Source organism: Cebus imitator, unplaced genomic scaffold, assembly GCF_001604975.1.
Source record: "Cebus imitator isolate Cc_AM_T3 unplaced genomic scaffold, Cebus_imitator-1.0 Scaffold558, whole genome shotgun sequence".
NCBI lineage: Eukaryota > Metazoa > Chordata > Mammalia > Primates > Cebidae > Cebus > Cebus imitator.
Genome location: NW_016107873.1, coordinates 1048254 through 1066323, shown reverse-complemented (window position 1 = coordinate 1066323; position 18070 = coordinate 1048254). Strand labels below are relative to the sequence as shown.

Below are 18070 nucleotides of genomic sequence, written 5' to 3'. Positions count from 1 at the left end.
GGGTTTCACCATGTTGACCAGGATGGTCTCGATCTCTTGACCTTGTGATCCACCCGCCTCGGCCTCCCAAAGTGCTGGGATTACAGGCTTGAGCCACCGCGCCCGGCCTTATAGCAATATATATATTATTCTCTATACAGAGAGTAGGTTGATTCTGAATGAATTATTTTTATATCTTTATAAAAGTATAAGTTAAAAATCCTCTTTATTGTCAACTCTAGATACATAAAAAATTTCAGTAAATGTTTTGTTAGGAATCATGAAAAAACAAACGAATAGTCTCCTTCTATAGAATTATATTTCAAATAGTGTTTTAATTGTGTATGCCAATTAATATTCTTCATTTCATACTGTGTTATGTCACACTATTCTATATTGTCCTGAAAAGATACAAAACGTTCTTGCTTGTAATCATTTTAAATCATATGTTAACATTTTCTCTTATTCAAACAAGATTTTTAAATCCTCTGTGTATTCTTTGCAAAGTATTCTAGTGCCTCAGAAATTTTTTCAGTTATCGCTAAAGCATGATCAGAAAGAGCAATTGTTTCACATTATATTTCATAGCCTCTGTTCCTTTTAGTTTATAATCCTATTAATTCTTTTGGGTCTATTTCCTTTTCTGTCAATATTTACACTTCAAAGTGTTAGCAGACATACCTAAATAAATACATTGAAATTCTCTTTTTTTGCAAGTTGATAGAAAATGTGATGGCACCATTACTTTGTAAACTCCTAGACTGTAGTAACCACAACTTATTAATGGTGCCTACAGAGTATTGGGTGCATAAAAGGTGCTGAGTAAATATTTGTTGATGGAATGTTGGCAACCTTTATACTGAATTTTTAAAAATAGTAACAATAATTAACATTTTCTGAATGGAGGTAACAGGTGTGTTTGGCATCATGCTAGATTTAAAATTACTTCTGTTACTTAAGCCTCAAAAAGCACACTATTTCTATTTTACAAATGAGGAAATTAAAATCAAGAGAGGTCAGATGCCCTACTCAAGGTCACATACAATAAGTGACAGTAAGTGATGGTGTCAGACTCCATCCCAGGTGTATCTGACTCCTGGGAGTCACTTAAAGAGCCCATCACTTAAAGAGTACACTTTTCTGGCCTCTGAACTTTCCCTAAGAAATTGCTGAAAACATTTTTGACCTCATCATTCCCTTTCACATTTTCTTGGAAAACATATACATTTACAAATTTCATTTCCCAACCCTTGTCCAATTCACATCTATACTCCTGCAAGGAAATTTCAGTCTTATCCTGTGTGCTCATTATTTATAGTTCTTCCCAGCTGTGTGCTGGTAATTGTTAAACAAACAATTTGGGAAAGTGGGAGATAAGCCCTGATCTATAATGCTTGTATGATTTCCATGATGTAGATACTGCTGCCATGAATGATTTCAAGCTACCAACATGATGTCACCGAACAGAATTGGAAAGAGATATTCAATCTCTCAGGTACAGCTTTCTGTACCTGATGCCGGTGAATTCTAGCATGCCATCAGCTCCTTCCCATATTGGCTTGCATGAAGGTGAAAAAAAGCATTAAAAAATTAAAATCCTCTCTGTTAGGATTTGTTTTGGACAAGTACCTAGTGATATAGTTTGGCCCTGTCCCCACCCTAATCTTGAACTCTAGTTCTCATAATCCCTATTTGTCATGAAAGGGACCCAGTAGGGGGTGATTGAATCATGGGGGCAGTTAATTCCATGCTGTTCTCATGATAGTGAGTTCTCATGAGATCTGATGTTTTTATAAGGGGCTTCCTTCCTCTTCACTCAGCATTTCTCCTTGCTGCCACCATGTGAAGAAGGGCATGTTTGCTTCCCTTTCTGCCATGATTGTTGTTTCCTGAGGCCTCCCCAACCATGTAGAGCTGTGAGTCAATTAAGCCTCTCTACTTTAGAAAGTACCCAGTCTTTGGTATGTCCTTATTAGTGGCATGGGAACTGACTAATATACCTAGTTAACACACATCTGTTTTAAACACTTTGAGTACTGTTTGATAAATTAAATGATTTTTTGCTCTTCCAGAACAGTGGTTCTCAAACTGTGGTCCCCAGATCAGCATCATCAGCACCACCCGGGAATTTACACAAATGCAGATCTTCGAACCCACTTCAGGCCTACTGAATCAAAAAACTTGGTGGTGATCAAGGAAGGTCAGCAATTGTTTTAACAGGCATCCAGTGATTTTGCATGCTAAAGTTTGTGAATGACTATTCAAATGTAAAAATGTTTTCCATTTCAGCCCACAAGGTAGAGCAAGTCTAACAAGGGAGAGTCCAGGATCAATTTTAATTTTTAAAAAAGTGGGGAAAGTCCAAGTTCTGGCCAGTAAGTGTGTAATGTAGACTGCAGAGAAAAAAGGTCCTGGCCCAATTACTAACATCTGAGTCAGGAGAAGTGTGTGTAAAACCCACCTGAGGAAAAGCCCTCCAAACCAGAGAAGAAATTTGCTGACTTTTGGAGACTCATTCCAGAAACAATGCCTTAGTAGGCATCAGAAGATAATGGACCCAGTTGGAAAGCTTCACTCCTTAGCCTACATAGCTAGGGGACCTCTGTGTTTTACATAAGTGAGTTAAAACACAGATTTCCTACTTAAACACCACCTGGGATAAATTTTTTCTGCCTATCTCAGTAGTTTACCTGTATTAGATTCTTCTGGTAGGCTTGTTACAACAACACAGCTCACTGAATTCCTGTCTCCCTGCCTCTCCACCACCTGACAAAGATTCTCTGCTTCACCAAACTCCAGTCAGCCTCCTCTGAACTCTCTTCTCAATGAGGCCCCGGCTTGTAGGCTTCTGTGTTTGTCTCTGCATTGTCCATGTTAGCAAGAATCCTACTAAATCAGTTTAACCAGAACTCTCCACCCTCCAGATCTGATTACCCTGAATATCTGATCGTCCACCATCCCCTAGGTGATGTCTGATCACCGTGGCCTGCCTTCTGCAAGAATCCTCTTAGGTTCCTTTAGCCAGAATTTCCCCTCATTCCTGATGTTTCTTCAAGTAAGTTTTCATCTTCTGATACCCTCCTGCTCCTTAGCTATTGTGATAGTTAATATTGAGTGTCAAATTGATTGGATTGAAGGATGCAAAGTATTATTCCTGAGTGTGTCCATGAGTGTGTTGCCAAAAGAGATAAACATTTGGGTCAGTGAACTGGGAGATGCAAACACACCCTCAATCTGGGTGGGAACCATCTAATCAGCTGCCAGCATGGCTAAGAGAAAAGCAGGCAGAGGAATATGGAAGCACTAGGTGGGCTAAGTCTCCCGGCCTCCATCTTTCTCCCATGCTGGATGCCTCCTGCCCTCGAACATCGGACTCCAAGTTCTTCAGCTTTTGGACTCTTGGACCTACACCAGTGGTTTGCCAGGGGCTCTCGGGCCTTCAGCCACAGACTGAATGCTGCAGTGTTGGCTTCCCTACTTAGGGGTTTTGGGACTTCCTTGCTCCTTAGCTTGCAGATGGCTCATTGCAGGACTTCACCTTGTGACTGTGTGAGTCAATACTCCTTAATAATCTCCATATACATCTATGCCATTAGTCTTGTCTCTCTAGAGAACTCTGACTAATACAGCTATAAATTCCCACTCATACTTGTTGTATTCGAAGTTGAGCCCAAACTCTCTTCTATTACAAAACCCTGTTGTAGTACCTTCGTTTGATAAGGTCTGTTTTACCATCTTTAACAAGGGTCATGGCACAGCTTTTCTCTAAGCCCACCAAGTTCCTGATTCAGTAGGGTGGGGTGGGGCCCAGGAATTTGCATTTGTAACAAGTTCCCAGTGATGCTGCTGCTGGTCTGGGAACCACACTCTGAGAATTACTGGCCCTGCCTACATTCTGTAAGTTCTGGATAGTGTTCTTGAGTTGTTTAGAAGCTGTTGGGTTTTGCCTCAGGGGCTGTTCTGAAGGGGTGTTAGGTGAGGAGATGCATACAGTGGAGCCAGCAATAGAAAACCTTACATTTTCGTCAGACCATCACTGCAAAGCAGAGACACAGTTTAATCAGAGCCATAATTGTTACACTGCACAGGAATTCTAATTTTCTCTAGTGTATCTCTTTTTATTGTGAAGAGATATTTACTGCAGAAAATTTTTATGATTAAAGCATATAAGTGTAATCAGTTTTGGCTTATGGGAAGACTTTGCTAGAAATCAAAATGTATACTGGCATCAATGTACAAATATTCTAGAAACCAACATTATGTAATTTACGAGGTATTCATTAATACTCGAACACATTATTTTCAGCACCTCATTCAGGAATGAGCCGAGACTTTCTCTGTGAAGGTTCAGTGTTCCTATTACTGAAATGACCCAAATGTAGCAGAGCAGTCAGTGCAACCTGTCTTCCTCACTCTGCTCCTAACCACATAAATAACCAAATAGTATTCATTAAGTTTGCAAATGGCATCATGCTGGGAGAGAAATTACCACAAGGGGGAGAAAAAAACTTAAATACAACATGACCTTGATAATTTGGAGCAAAGGAGAGAAAACATAACAAACATTATCAAAGCAGAGTACTACATTTAAGGAGAAAATCCAAATTACAAAATAAAAAAAAGGTCATTATGCATGCAAATTTGCCTCTTATTTGTTCATCTATTCAGCAATTTATTATCGAGCACATATTATGTGCCAGGCTCTGGGGATACAGTGGTAAACAAAACAGACATTGTTTTTCACTCAGGGAACTTACAGCCAAGAGGGGGCAGGGGTCTTAAGGAAATAAACAAAAATCTTCCAGTTGTGATAAGTGTTTTCAAGGCAAAGAGCAGAGTAATATGAAAAAGAACAACCGAGTGAGAGAAGAACTATTAGTAGAGTGGTTAGGGAAGCCTCTCTGAGATATCAGCTGGAACACAAACAGAAGCAATCTACTTTTGAAAGAAAACTGTTCCAGACAGAGAGGGCTGTCCAGGCAGAGTGAATATTCTGTGTGAAGTCCCCGGGCAGGAAAGGTCTTGGTGTGTTCCTGGAACTGAAAGGAGGCAGGTGTGGCTTGAGCATAGTGGACAAGAGAGGGGGAAGAAAGATATGAGGTGGTAGAGAGATGAGAGCAAGGGCAGAGAGGGATGAGGCTGGAGAGAAGGCATCCAGGGTAAATATGGCTCACAAGCGTAGTAGCATTTTCAAGCAGGAGTTGGTAAACATTTTCTGCAAAGGGCCTGTATTAGGGTTCTCTAGAGGGACAGAACTAATAGAATACACACACACACCCACACCCACACCCACACACACACACACACAAAGGGAAGTTTATTAAGTATTAACATACACAATCACAAGGTCTCAAAATAGATCATCTATAAGCTTGAAGAGCAAGGAGAGCCAGTCCATGTCTCAAAACTGAAGAACTTGGAGTCCAATTTTCAAGGGCAGGAAGCATTCAGCATGGGAGAAAGATGTAGGCTGGGAGGCTAGGCTAGCTTCCCTCTTCACATTTTTCTGCCTGCTTTATATTTGCTGGCTGCTGATTAGGTGGTACCCGGCAGATTAAGGGTGGGTCTGCCTTCCCCAGCCCACTGACTCAAATGTTAATCTCCTTTGGCAACACCCTCACAGACACACTCAGGATCATTACCGGGTATCCTTCAATCCCATCAAGCTGACACTCTGTCATCACAGGGCCAAAGATTAACAGTTTAGGCTTTGATAAGTCATAAGGTCTCTGTGACAACTATTCAGTTCTGCAGTTGCAGCACAAAAGCAGACACAGACAATACTTAAATGAATACAGGTGGCTGTGTTCTAGTAACATGTAAATATTTATCAAAACAGGCAGTGGGTGGACTTAGCCTACAGGCCAAATTCTTTCAGTTGCCAACCCCTGAAAGAATAAAATTGGGCACAATACTATCCTAGGAAACATAGGTAGGAGCAGGACACTCATCTTCCAGATGAGTCAGCATTAGTCAGACCATCACTGAATGAATGTTTTCCTTGGGCTCCACACTTAAGTGGGATATGATAAAACTCACGTAGGTTCTAAAATAGTGATGATTAAAGGTTTGGAAAACTGGCCAAGTAAAAAGTTTAAATGAGCTGATGTATTCAACTTGCGCAACAAAGAAGTTAATAAAATAGTTTTCACATGTTTTAAGTGTTATTTTGCTAAGAATTGTCCAACTGTTTGTTCACTGAGTAGAGAGACATGGGAATTGAAGAGAAGGGAATAGCAAGACATGAGAAGAAAATGGAACTGGAAGAATATAATGACCAGACGAGGTAAACACCAATAAACAATGGGCCCCATTGGCTCCCCTCTCTGCCTCCATGGCAGACTCTTCTGTCCAGGAGTAAAAGAATATTTTAACTAATGCATATTAATATATCTCATTTTAAAGGAACACGATAGTGTATACTTTTATCAAGCGAATAGTTGCTCATAATTAGTCATCTTTAAAACATCACATTTTCCTTTTTTTTTTTTTTAAAGCCACATTGTATAGATCAATTACTATAGGCCAAGTGCGCTGAGCATTTGACATCATCTTGTTTACTCTTCACAATACTCCTAGGAAGTCAATACTATCCCCATCCTCATTTTACTAAAAAAGAAGTCAATGCTATTATCTTCATTTCACAGAAAACTTAATGTTACTAAATAATTTGTCCAATGCCAACTAGCAAATACATGGTAAACCCAATTAATTTTATTTTTTAAGTGAGGAATAGTAAATGAGGAGCAGCTGTATTTACACTTCTTTTTAAAATAGCACTGAGTAATATTTATCATAAGATTTCTACTTTTTTAATCAAAAAGGCCAAATATTAGAATGCACTTCTGGCTACAGCCAATCTAGCTTATCTGCAGTTCTATAAACAATAATTTCTACTTATTGTCTGTGTGTGCTTGTTATGTGAAGAGGCTCAAATCTTTAAAAACTCTAAGATATAGATTCATTTTTCTTAGTTCTCTTAGTATCTTTTGTAGTAATTAGGGTTTTTAAATTTCTTTAAAAAGAGGAAGCATAATTAGTTTATTATTTCTGATACTTCTAATATCTGAAGTATTTGTAGGTCTGTTTTTGTTGTTTCTTATTCTGTTGGTTCCTACTCTTGGGTCTTACTTCTATACTGTGTTTAGATATTTTTTGTTATATGCTGCTTGTTTTTTTCAGAAAATTTATTGTGAGACTTCTTTGAGGCCTAGGATAAAGGAATATTCCTCCAGAGAGGACTGGAATTTACTTCTGCCAAATGATAGGAGGCACGACCACTTCAAGGCCAATTTAAACAAAATTCAGAACCTGTGGTTTTATTGGACTGCAAATCTGGGAGTCTGGGCTGCAAATCTGTGTCAAGATTAGCTTGTGGTTATATCTCAGGGATAGCTTTCCCTCTTTCTGTCACTACTTGGTGCCAAGGTAAATATGCTTGCACTCTTTGGAGGAGGCTATGAGGTGAATTTTTTTCTGGGTTACCCTTATATTTTGAGATCCCAGTATTATGAGCAGATAGGACTTCTATCACCCACAGAGCCATATGCCCTTTGCTCTTGGCTCCTGGGAGAGGATCTCTAAGTTCTTGGAATGTACTGCCCAATAAGAATGTCTTTGTGTACCTGAGAGCCTGGACCACACCAATAGCATAATGTGATTTAGAGTTGGGGCTGTGAGTCACATGGTGTTGGCTCAAGCTCTAGAGGGGCTGGACTACAGGTCAGCTACAAGGCAGGCAGCCAGGTCTAACTGACTGGGCCCCAATAAAAACGGAAAACCATGGCTCAGGTGAGCATCCCTGGTGAACAAAACTGCACATTGTCCCGCATCCTTGCTGTGAGAAGTTGGCACTGCCCATGACTCGGCTGGGAGGGGGCAATGAAAGCTCAGTATGTGGATTCTGCCCCATGTGTCTCTGCCTTTGGCAGATTTTAATCTGTATCCATCTGCTGTAATAAATCATAGCTATGAGTATAAAAGCTTTCAGTGAGTTATGTGAATCCTTCCAGCAAGTTTTGGAGTCTATAGCTATCTTGGGGACCACAAACTTGTAATTGGTATCAGAAGTGAGGGTGGTCTTGGAGACTCCCCTACCTCTGCAGTTGTTTTCAGTAGAAAGTGGTTGCTTCAGTGGAAAGGTGGTCTCATTACCCAGCCAGTCACATAGTTAGAAATGGAAGAGTCTGTAGTAATTAGGAGATACAACAGTTTCCTGCCATATCTGTTTCAGTTAAGTTGAGCAGTATGACTGAACTAACTTTAATCAAAATGTCAGAACAGGCTTTTATGAAATTCAGATAGAGTCAAAGATGACTAGTTTCTCAATAAAACAAATTTCATCATATGTGTATGCATCTATATATAAGATACATATTTCTGGCTATATATGTATGAATATACCTAACAAAATATCACTGGATTGAGAGTCAGCAGATGTGGATTACATTTAGAGTTCAGATTCTGCCACTTCCTAGCAAAGTCAACTTTGGTGATTCACTTAAATTTTTTTAGTCTACTTTTTCATAAACCCAGTCACCTAGGTCAGGTGTTCTCAGTAGGGATGATTTTGCCTACCAGGGGCCATGTTGGAAATTGATGGGCTACTTTTGGTTGTCATAATATTTGAGAGTACTATTGGCATTTGGGAGAAGCCAGGGATTCTAAATTTTCCACACAGCACAGCACTGCCCATCAAAGAATTGTTCCACATCCCACACAAATGTTGGATGTTGTATCAGACATTCCCATAGGTATGATAGCTTTATATAATTATATGAGCCCAGAATCCAACTCCATTTTTTTGCAGAAAAACAAAGTATGTTTTTGCATGATTTTAATACACATGGAATTTTCCATATTTACAACTACCAGGTATTGAGGGGAGATTGCACTTTGTTTGGTTTGGCACTTTCCCTGAGATGCTGCTAGAGTGAGTCATGGAGGCTGCCCACCTGCATGAGTCTGCACGTGTAGCTGCACATGTGTGGTGCAGGCATAGACTGCTCCACAGGTCTTCCAGTATGGTCCTAAACTGAGCATCCCCATATTAAAGGGCAGAGTAATTATTACAAATTACTTTTGTTTCTCCTCTGTGTTGTAGGTAGTGCATTATGTGTGCCTTTAGGTTATAGTATCGGTGGAATTAATTTTTTAAAAAATTAAACCTATTCCTCCCATATAACTGAGGCTTTGTCCCCTTTGACTATCATTAGCTTGATTTTTTTGTGAGATCAATTGTACAATATGCTGAATATGGCTAATAATTGAGTACTGTGTATTTCTTTTCTCTTTTCTGGTTTTTTTTTTTTTTTTTGAGATGGAGTTTCACTCTGATGCCCAGACTAGAGTGCAGTGGCACAATCTTGGCTCACTGCAATCTCTGCCTCCTGGGTTCAAGTGATTTTCCTTCCTCAGCCTCCCAAGTAGCGGGAATTACATGCATGCATCACCATGCACAGCTAATAATTTTTGTACTTTTAGTAGAGACAGGGTTTCACCATGTTGGCCAGGCTGGTCTCAAACTCGTGACCTCAAGTGATCTGACCATCTTGGCCTGCCAAAGTGCAGGGATTACAGGCATGAGCCACCACACCCAGCTAACTTTTACATTTTTAGTAGAGACGAGGTTTCGCCATGTTGACCAGGCTGGTTTCAAACTCCCGACCTCAGGTAATGTGCCCGCCTTGGCCTCCCAATGTGCTAGGATTACAGGCATGAGCCACTGCACTTGGCTGAGTACTGTATATTTCAGTATCACTAAAACAGTAAATTTCAAATCTCCTTATCACCAAAAATGTGAGCTATTTGAGATGATGGATATATTATTTCATGTGATTTAATTATGCCACATTATATTAAAAATTATAATGTCACTTTGTACCCTATAAATATATACAATATAATTTGTCAATATACAATTAAAATATATAATATAATTTAATAAATAAACCACATAAATTTTATTCTGTGTGGTATCCTAGTGTCCTGTCAGATTTGCCCTATGTAGATTACACACACATGCAGAAAATGATTTAGGATCCCCTTTTTAATGAAAAAATATCCACATTGTTAAGAATATACCAAGGTCCATAACTCTGTAAACTTTCTTCCTGCTTTCACTTCAGTTAATTGGCCTAGTTTGGGCTTTATGCAGTAAAAAGCTCTTGATATGTTTCTAAGCCACCCTGTCCCATGTGGCTTATAACTACCTGCTCCTTCAATATATGGCCTTTTATCAAGGATGATCTTCTGGTTCAGAGAAGAAAGGGGCCATCAAGGTGATTTTCAAAGGTAGCCTCTACTTGGGACCAAGTGATTATGTCTTCATTTCAGCAAAATTCATTTCAGTGGACTTACTACTAAGTAGTGAATTCACACTAGTGAATAAGATGTGTCTTTCATCATAAAGGTCTTGTAGTGTAATTGGGGAGAAAGTCTTCAACCCCAAAGGCTATGACATAATGCAGGGAATGTGAGGTATAAGCAAATGCTATGAGGGACATGGGGGAGTAACTCATTTGACCTGAAAGAATGAGGAAGGGTTTTTAAGAAGTGGGATTGGGGGAAAAAAAACGAAGTGGACTGGTTTGGGCAGAGGTGTTTCAAGCAGGGGCACTTCATTAACAGGGGATGAAGAGGAGAATAGAAAGCATGAGAGAAGCCTCAGGGAAGTCTGGTTAGCATGCTCAGAAAGTTAACATCAATGAGGAAATGTGGGCAAGAAAGCTAGAAAGATAGGTTAGGATCTATCATAGTTAGCTCAGGCTGCTATAATAAAGCACCATGAACTCGGTGGCTTATAAACAATAGAAATTTATTTCTCACAGTTCTGGAGCCTGGAAGTCCAAAAGCGGGGCACCATCACTGTTGGGCTCTGGTGCAGACTCTTTCCTGGTGTGCAGACTGCTGACTTCTTGTTATGGCCTTGCATGAGGAAAAGAAGACGAGAGTTCACTGGAGTTTCTTCTATAAGGGCACTTATCCCATTCATAAGGGCTCTTCCCTCATGACTCAGTTGCCTTCCAAAGGTCCCATCTCCTAATACCATCTCATTGAGGGTTCAGATTTCAATACATGAATTTTAGGGGGACAGAAACATTCAGTCAATTGCAGGATTCAGTTATGGGGACCTTGAAAGCCAGGCTGAGAGGTCTGGAGAGAATCTTGCAGGTAAGAGGGAGTCATGAAGTTTGGAGGACAATGACACGATCAGAGCCCTGGTTTTGGAAAATTCTCTAGCCAGCAACTTCAGGATGCATTGGGGCCAGGAGAAGGTAGGGAGAAAGGGACTTCATTAAGTTGGTAGTTGTGCCAATGCCCCCAGGTAGGAATATGAGGATGGGAAGCAGAGAAAAGCAACCATACTATAATAAGAGGGCAGAGAGAGATTCACCGAAGAGGAGGATTATGAGGAGGGGCTGTACCTTGACTCCAAGGGTTCTGGCCTGGGTGTCGGAGTATTTAGTGATGATGCCATAACCTGTATACCACCTTCAAGGGGAGGAAATGATAATGAGCTTCGCTTTTAGACCAGTTGGATTTGAAGGCAGATACTATGTTCATATGGAGATGTCCAGCACAGTATTAGAAAAAGAGGCTGAGTGCTCTACAGTTTCCAGAGTATCTGTCACTTCTCTATTGCCTTTTCCTTCTCTGAATAAAAGGCCTTTTCTCCATCACAGCTGAAAGGCTATAGATAGCACTGTGGTTAACAGCTCATGCGGAACCCAGTCATCCTAGAATCACATACTAGTCTTGCCTCTCTCTAGCTGTATGACCTCTGGTGAGTTATCGGATTTCTCTGCGCCTCATCAGTTTCCTCACGTATAAACTGGTGATAACAAAAGTATCTTCTGTATAATGTTCCCCAAAATAAATAAATTAATGCCAGTTAATACCTGGCATATTGGAAATGCCTAAAAATATCACCTGTTATTAAGCCAAATTATTTACCATTCCACGAACACATCCAGAACTTTCCTTCCTCCCATCATTTGTCCCTGCTGCTGCTCTCCACCTGCAATGCTTTCCTATTCTCACCCCAGTTCATCCCCCAAAGGAACTGATTCCTCCTGATCATCTTACTCTCTACACAAGATTCTATAATCCTACATACTTGACTCTAGGAGCCAGGGTTCGAATATGTAATTATCCACAAGATTGGAAAATCCTGTACACTCACTGTGATGATTAAAAAAGACTTGACTGGTTTAGAAGGTGAAATTCAGACTTTATCCTATTAAAGAAAATACTCTCATCCTGTAGGCTTTCCTAAAACCTTTAACAGAGGGATCATATAGCAAAGCACCTCACCAAAATAAAGGCTTTATTGGAATATAAAAAGGAGAAAATAAAAGTTTGGAAATCACAAACATGCGGTAATATCTAATGTTTGCTACTGTTCTCTCTCTCTCTCTGTGTGTGTGTGTGTGTGTGTGTGTGTGTGTACAATTGAATACTTGGCACCTCTATTTTGGATTCCTCTTTGGCACTTTCCCAGGTTAAAAGGGCTACCAGTCAGTTTTTCCCAGCTACCTTCCACCTATGCTTTGTTTTGGCAAGCATAACTTGCCTGAGAGCTGCAGAAATGCTACTCTTGCCAGACTGGAAAAGACATTGTTCTCTGTAAAACTAAGATAAGAGATTTTGAAGCAGAATGGCTAATCTGCTTCAAACTATGACTTTAACAATGTTTTTAAGTTATCTGAAACAGTAGCTCAATGTCATTCTTTGGGTTTCTACTTATTACAGTATCTTTCTTCTGTTTTAGAACAGTTCCTATAGCAGTATAATGAAAATAACCTTTATTTTTTTTTCAGCCACAAGGAGAGAACTATAAATTATTCCTCACCCTAGTTTCCTTTCAGCACATACAAAAGCCCATGCTTGCTCTGCCCCAATAAATCAAAGCTTCAAAAAGGGCAAGGCTAATCAGAGAATGCAGCTTCTTCTAACTAGACAATAAATTTCTGTGTCTGTCATCTTTGGAATTAATAAGAGAGAAAGGGCCACTTTACACAAAGTTTCCAAACCAGGTCAAGAAAGAGTCACAACATAGAATGGATTTGTAAACCTGGTCATTATGTACATCTAAGACTATATAATCTAACAAGAAATGAAGGTTCATGTGCATTTTACACTTACTCATGTGTAAAATGCACATGAACCTTGTGTAAAATGCACGTTAACCTTCACTTCTTGTTAGATTATATGGTCTTTGGTCCTTTCCAACAGGACCAAAGACTTAATCGTTTTATTTTTGAAAATTATATTTTCAAAAAAGAAATAAATGGTTTTAAGCTGGGAGGAATAAGGAAAATGTCTCTTAGAGGAAGGGATATCGGAAATAAACCTTAAAGGATATAGAACCTTTTAACAGCCAGGAAGATTCACAATTGTTTTATAAGATTGGATTAACTTAAATCAATCATACCCTATTGACCCAACTTTTCTAGTTTTTCAATATGAATGTCCCCAATAGAGTAATTAATGAAGCCAACATTGACCAAATTCATTCTCTGCATCAGGCATCGTGCTAAGCACAGGATTAAGAAGATGAATAAAACACTGAAACTGCCCTCAAAGAGCGCCCACCCTTCAAAAAGTTCAACTGTTGCTTAATTTTATTACATAAAATAAAACACAAGAATCATTATAAATTGATTCCCAAGTTTACTTGGAAGCTCTACATGAAAGTTTTGTTCCACCGCAATTTTCTGAATTTAAAAGAAATCGAGTGACCTAAGGTACAGAGAAGACAGCTTTCCCAGGATAGAAAGGAGTTGCAAAAAATCAACTAAATCTAATATACTTTCACCAAAGCTACAGTAAAGCTGGTAATTTTACATAACCGCTTTAAAACTAAAAAAGAACAAGAACTATCAAAGCTTGTGATACAGCACTTCTATAAAGGTAGAATAGGCAATATGTATATTATGTATTATGTATATAATTATATTTGTAGTCCCAGGTTGAACCCAAACAGTGCTAACACCTGAGATTTCTGCCCTGAATCTGTTTATGTGCAGGACTAAGGACGAAGGGAACTTCTGGGAGAACCTCATTTTAGAAGAGAGAATTCAGCACTTGGGTTTGGTTCAAAAATAGTGTTTTAGTGTTTGAGTAAATGGTACTCAAAATTTGTCCTCAAGTCTAGCCCCTGGGCTGGGATGAGAATTTCAAATTTTAAAACATTCAAAAGAGCAACTTTCACTAAGAAACTGCAGAGAAACACCCGTTTTGGGATCTGTGTCACAAAGTGCAACACATGGTGGAAAGGATCTACGTTCTCCTTCCGTCTATACCCTACACAGTGTAACTTTGACTTATTGAAGTTTCCAAGACTGTTTCACTCCTTTGCTCCATTGGAGGCTCCCAGGTAGGAGGGGCACCTACATCTCACATGGGGCAGCAGTGAAGATCATCAGCACCAAATGATGCTGAAGAAAAAAACGGAAGAAAGTGGCAGATGCCACGAGGCAAATGATGCATAGGTGCACCCCACAGGGCACCCTAGACATAATTGGAGACTATTTTGCAGGGAGCAGCAGGACTTTCAATAGTAAGTGAGGATAAGAATCAGATAAATAGGATTTATTCCTGCTCATCTCACCTCATTGTCTACTCCCTGTGTTCTGCTCCATAAACATAGGTTACTCAAGTATTAGATCCTAATTCATTTCAAGAATGTGTTGAATTATTCTTTAAGTAGAAATAAAAGTGCTCACTTATCTGAAATTTGGTAACATAGTCAACAACTTCTTTCCCATCATGATATTTCAGGTGAACACTGAGATTTGATACTGTGGAGATCCCACAGCATAATTCTGAGAAGGCAAATGCATCAGGAAATACGAATAGAAGGAAGTAGGGCTGGTTCACCAGGGAAGACGCTTTGCCTCGTTCTCCTGAGAACCAGTGACACTGAACAAAAAGATTCCTGGTACTTTTGGAAATTAGATAAAAAGTAAATGGAACTTTAGTCCAGAGGGCATCCCTGTAGGATGCCTGGTCAGAAACTTTGGGGCTGGATTCCTTTTCTTACTTAAAAGATTTTTGCAAAAGCTTTTCTGCTTGCAAAAGAAGATTCTGAAAAAGATCTCATTTTAAAATATCTGTATGAAAATGCTTAGAATGGACTGTCACATCCCTAATTAGAACAAAGTTGACCGGAGATGGAAAACCATGTATTCCGTGAAGACTTTAATGGGCTTCACAAATAATTCAAAGTAGAATAGAAAAGAAAGCACCAACAAAGCTATTTGATCAAGACATATTTTGAGTTTTTTGGAATTGGGAAACCTCTTCTTGTTTTGCAACAAAAGATCTTTTCTTCTTCTCCTCAACCTACCTTGTGTTCTGTAACCAGATTGATTTTTCTATGCATCACTTTTATATTATTCTCCCGCTTAAAACCTCAGAAAATCAACTCCACAGGAAATGACAAGGAGGGGTGGCAGAGCAGCAAATTTATAGAGTAACCACTGTATCTAAAATGCATTGCACACTGTGTGCCAGGTGCTGTTCTCAACATTATGTATGCATTAACCCATTTAATGCTCAAATAATCCCTATGAGACAAATGCTACTTTTTTTTTTTTTTTTTTTTTTTTTTTTTTTTTTTTTTTTTTTTTTTTTTTTTTTTTTTTTTTTTTTTTACCCCATTTTCAAGATGAGTTTAAAGAACGTGCTCAGGATTGCACAGGTGGCATTTCAACCCAGGCAGGCGGGTTCTAGAACCCTCTCACTCTTAACTTCTGCATCTACATTTCAGAACTGAAAAAGCCCTCTGGCTCTTTTTAAATGGTATTGCCTAGGAAGAGAGGAAGAGGGTGTGGGAAATTTAAGGGGAGGTACAGGTCAGAGAGATCCTTTTCACCAAAGACTGGTTCCCTTCAGTGGTTTCCAGTGAAAAAATAGAGAAGATTCCATTATTTTTGTGGGCACTTATGAAGTGCTTTGTTTTTACAATTTATTTCCCAGTTTTGATCTGCAGAAAGCCTGCCATGTCCGTTTTAGGCTGGGAAAAGCACTGGCAAAGGGTGACAAGCCCTGTTTTCCTTGAGTTTAGGAAGAGTTCAGCCAGAACCTCCATAGAGGAAATCTACTGCTGCTAACGGCTTGAAATTAGATTAACCACCTATTGGTGTTCATGATTTTTTTTGTTTGTTTTTTAGCAGATTTATTGAAATTTGCAACCAAAACACAAATACAGTGCACATAAATTATGACAATAAAAATCATTTTCATCTTTTTTCTAAAACAAGTAATAAAAAGTTTTAATCTATGCAATGTTAAAAAGATTTCAAATACAAATATTCAAATATTTATAGAAAAAAACTAATCAGGTTGTGTATAGTAGACGAGAAAGGTGAATAAAGAAAATGTAGGTATCTGGTCAGCAGTTGTCTTTCTGACCAGAAAGGCTGCCGAAGGTCCAAGCAAGTTTACTAAGAGACAGAACCAGGACACAAATCCTGCACTTTGCTTACCTTGTAACCAAAGGATCCTAGAATAAGCATGGCCCTGAAAATGGGATTGAGAACAAATTGGTTTAGTTTATTACAGAATAGAAATAGGGACATATTTTTAAAAGAATGGTAGTCCAGTTTAGATGCTTTTTAAAAGGTAGTTTTGAACAATTACGTGTTTGTCATTCTTAAAACTGGATAACTTACCTCTTAGAATGACTGATTTCCATTAACTCCCTCAAACTTTTTCTCCCAGATTAAGGATTGATGATGAACTCTGATTCAGTAGATAAAATCTCAAATGTATCTTACAATGTAAAATGTATCTTAAAAGGTAAAACATATAGTAAAATGTAAAAATCTTAAAACGTAAACCGAGAGAAATGGTTACATGAAATCATATTGATATGATTGTGTAGTTAAGATTATTTAAGAATGTGTAGAACTCTTAGATAAGCATGTAGTGGGACACACTCCTCTGATGGGTACCATAAACGGTGATTCTTCTCTAGCTACAGACTAAGATGTAGCAATCATTCCTACATTCCTGAATAACAATGAAGTGTGGATCTCAATTAATCTTTGTCATACATTAGGTGCAAAAACAAACGTACAGGGACAACAACTAGGTTGGCTTTATCTATCACACAAAATGAAAACTAACACTGTCAGCACTTTTTACAAGTCTGGCTACTAAGCAGACTTAATTACCAAACTTTTTTCTGGTATCTATGGAATCAAACATGCTTTGCTAATATTGGCAGATTCTTGTTTAGTCAAGCTACTCTTGGCAAAACCAGCAAGGCTGTAGTTTGTATGTAATCTGTTGGCATTTAACAATGCAGCTGTTGATGGAATTGAATTATTTTAACCATATATGGTACCAACAGTATATGTACACTTTAAGCTTAATTGAGCCATGTCTGAAATAGCACCTCCCTTTACTCTTTCTTAATTCATCTTTTTTCTTATTGTGCTTTTTAGAAATAATATAATAATTTTATGATAAAACATAGTACTTCTTTTTTGTCTGCTTCCCCCATGAGAATGTAAGCTCGATGAGGGCAAGGACTTCCTCTTATTGTCTCTATCTGCAGTATCCATAGCTACGCCTGAAATGTAGTAGATGTTCTAAAAGTACTCACTGAATGAACAAACCTGTATAGGTTTGCCAAAATGAGTGGCCAACAGAAATTTTCAACAGGGTCTATCCACTGTAATTTTACCATAACTTTATACTAGGTAAGAACAAGTTCACAGAACCATTTGTTTACAGCAGATTTTAGAGACACAAAAAATGGACTGGAAATTTAGTGTTTTACTAAGAGGTCCCTGGTAAACTATTTTTTTTCTCACTTTTTTTTTTGTTGTTTTGAGGCAGAGTCTTGCTCTATCACTCAGGCTGGAGTGCAGTGGCACAATCTCGGCTCACTAAATCTTCCACCTCCCGGGTTCAGGCAATTCTCCTGCCTCAGCCGCCACTTGGGAGGCTGAGGCAGGTGAATCACTTGAACCTGGGAGACAGGCTGCAGTGAGCTGAGATCACACCATTGCACTCCAGTCTGGGCAATGAGAGTGAAACTCCATCTCAAGAAAGAAAAAAAAATGTTAGAAAACCT

At 38.9% G+C, this 18070-nt stretch overlaps 1 long non-coding RNA gene across 1 annotated transcript; it reads right to left on the bottom strand.

Moving 5' to 3' along the window:
• Positions 1–9645: 9645 nt before the first annotated feature.
• On the bottom strand, positions 9646–17897 carry LOC119469058. Its single transcript, XR_005197879.1, has 3 exons — positions 16473–17897; positions 11406–11472; positions 9646–10905 (listed from the first exon to the last, which is right to left on the bottom strand). It is a non-coding gene; the product is annotated as an uncharacterized LOC119469058 (long non-coding RNA).
• Between the last annotated feature and the right edge of the window lie 173 nt (positions 17898–18070).